Here is a 3030-nt window from a genome sequence, read left to right as displayed (position 1 = left end):
AACAGAAGCCGAGTGGGCGAGGCTGAGACATGGCACTAACCGGTTAGGCTGCAGACAAGGCACAGTCCTGGATACTGCATGAATGGTCTGGAATTTAAACAGAGCAGGAGATGATTAGATGTTTTGTATACATTCAACTTTGAACTTGAATCTCCAAATGTGGCATTCAAACACAGGGTACAGGAACTGACCGTTTTGGCTGCGAATGAAGGCCGAGGTAGAGATAGCAGCTGGTTTGGGTGGAGGCTGAGACAGGGCGATGACCGTTTGGGCTGCAGACGAGGGCGCACAGTACTGTTACAAACAGTGACTGTGCACTCACCTGTCGAACAACAGAAGATGACACGGGGTGGTGGCAACAGCAGGTGAATGGGCTGACAGTAGAGATGCAGACCGCAGTTGGGAGACCTGGGTAGAAGCTGAGACAGGGCGATGACCGTTTGGGCTGCTGACGAGGGCACAGTCCTGGGTGCTGCATGAGACTTCTGGGAATGAAACAGAGTTGGTTAGCTGTGTACATTCAACTTTGATGAATTCTCCATTTGGAGATTCAAGTTCAAACACAGGGTCCAGGCACTGACCGTTTTGGCTGTGGATGAAGGCCCATCACTGGGCAGAGGCAACAGCTGGTTTGGGTGGAGGCTGAGACAGGGCGATGACCGTTTGGGCTGCAGACGAGGGCACAGCCGTGGGCAACTGGGTACTGCATGAATGGTCTGCAAATGAAAGAGTTGGTTACCGGTAGTTCTGTTGTGTATATTCCACTTACCGGTTAGAGATGCACTGTATAGGATGTGGCCAGAGCAGATGATTCAACTACGCAGCTCATTGAAACTGTGCTTCCTATTGCCCAATTAGGTATTTCCATGAATATTTACTAAATAATAATCCAATATTTGTTAGTATGACCAAAGTTCAGTAATTTTTGCAGCTAAAAATGAATATGACAATGGAGGAGATCTCCCTTGTCATGTATGAAAAGTGCAATTTTGATAAGGTAACACTTGTAAATGGGCAGCAAGAATTCTGGATATGAACAACTAAAAATATTACAGTACATATGGCCCTTGGATAGTAAAATTCACAAACTGTATCTGTGCACTCACCTGTTGGACTACAGAAGATGACACTGGGTGGTGACAACAGCAGGTGAGTGGGCAGAGAGTGGGCTCTAGCTGACCAGTAGGGAAGCAGACTTTAGAGTCCTGTGCAGAGGCTGAGACAGGGCGATGACTGTTTGGGCTGCAGACGAGGGCACAGTCCTGGGTGCTGCATGAATGATCTGCAAATGTCACAGTACAGCTAGTTAGGTGTGTCGTATAAATTCAGATGGGTAGTTGTGTTGTGGACATTTGACTTTGATGAGCTCTCCATTTGTGTATATTCCACTTAGGTTAAAAGTGCCCCTTGGATAGTGAATTTCACAAACAGTATTTGTGCACTCACCAGTCAAACTACAAAAGATGACACTGGGCAGCAGGTGAGCGGGCAAAGCAGGCCCTGGCTGACCAGTTGGGCTGCAGACGAGGGCAGAGGCTGAGACGGGGCGATGAGCAGTTAGGCTGCAGATGAGGGCACAGCCGTGGGTACTGCATGAATGGTCTGCAAAATACAGAACAGCTAGTTAGGTGCGTCGTAACAATTCAGATGGGTAAAATTTACCATTTGGTGATTGAGGTTCATAAACATTGTGTGAGCACTGACCAGTTCAGCTACATGTGATGAATCATCACTGGACAGAGGTAGCAACAGCTGGTTTGGGCAGAGGCTGGGGCAGAGGCTGAGACAAGGCGATGACCATTTAGGCTGCTGACAAGCGCACAGTCGTGGGCTACTGGGTACTGCATGCAATTATCTTCAAATGAAACAGGAGTTGGTTAGTTGTGTACATGATGAAATTACTATTTGGAGATTCAAGTTAAAACACAGGGTACAGGAACTGACCATTTTGGCTGCGGTTGAAGGCACATCACTGGGCAGAGTAACAGCTGGTTTGGGTGGAGGCTGAGACAGGGCGATGACCGTTTGGGCTGCAGACGAGGGCACAACCGTGGGAACAGTATGAATGGTCTGTCAATGAAACAGAGGAGTTGGTTAGCTGTGTTGTATATATTCCACTTACGAGTAGGTTAGATATTGCCCTTGGGTACTGAAATTCATAAACCGTGACTGTGCACTCACCAACAGAAGATGAAACAAGGTGGTGGGAACAGCAGGTGAGTGGGCTGACAGTATGTATGCAGAGGAGGGTAGAGGCTGAGACTTGTACCAGTAGCATACCTGCCGACCATTACGCATTTTGTGTAGCAGATACGGATTTTGACATCAAACTACGGCGCTGTCACTTCAAAATACGGGAAAAACCAACAGCAAAGTGTGTTCATGGGCCCTTATAAATTGCTCTGTAGACTTGCAACCACACAGAGCCGTAGACATGGCTCTGCTTGCAATTGTCTCGCGCTGGCCTTTCCATTGGCCAGCAACGTGTGTGGGGGGGAATATTGACCAATCAGAGCGCTAGTTTGGATGTCTTCATTGTGCTGCGCTCCTCTCGAGTCGAGGCATCAGCTGCAGATATAGAAAGTTTGCTTCGAAGTCACGCAAGCAGAGAGACTGGTTAATGTACTCCTATAATCTCTGAAACAAGTGTCCTCCTCCTGTCATCATGTATTATCCATCTTGGTACTGTCGCTGTAGTTTTACAAGTGAGCACCGTCAAAATCACCGTTTCAAAGGTAAAGGACTTTGAGAAAGGTAGCCTGTATGGGAATAGTGAATTGCGTCCAGTTGATAAATCCGTAAACTTATGAAAATAACTAAAGGCCGGGGTCTGTCGTAATGATTCACCCAATGTTTCGCCGTATTTGACGGCAATATGTTGTTGCTTGTTTTGATATTGGACCGAAACGAGATAACTTCCGAATGATAAAATGTGTCGATGACCGCGCTATAAATTAGCACATTAGCAGCAAACCAAATTCGGTTTCCCTTTGCGCCGGATCATTTTAACTCGGGAAAATAAAGCGATAG

The 3030-nt window shown here is 47.1% G+C and overlaps 1 long non-coding RNA gene across 1 annotated transcript; it reads right to left on the bottom strand.

The window, feature by feature from the left end:
• Positions 1-328: 328 nt before the first annotated feature.
• LOC134468352 (uncharacterized) lies at positions 329-1596 on the bottom strand. The gene is made up of 4 exons (XR_010038767.1): positions 1447-1596; positions 1107-1282; positions 582-716; positions 329-485 (listed from the first exon to the last, which is right to left on the bottom strand). It is a non-coding gene; the product is annotated as an uncharacterized LOC134468352 (long non-coding RNA).
• Between the last annotated feature and the right edge of the window lie 1434 nt (positions 1597-3030).

This window comes from Engraulis encrasicolus, chromosome 18, assembly GCF_034702125.1.
Source record: "Engraulis encrasicolus isolate BLACKSEA-1 chromosome 18, IST_EnEncr_1.0, whole genome shotgun sequence".
NCBI classification, from domain to species: Eukaryota; Metazoa; Chordata; class Actinopteri; order Clupeiformes; family Engraulidae; genus Engraulis; species Engraulis encrasicolus.
This window is presented reverse-complemented; position numbering and strand designations above follow the sequence as displayed.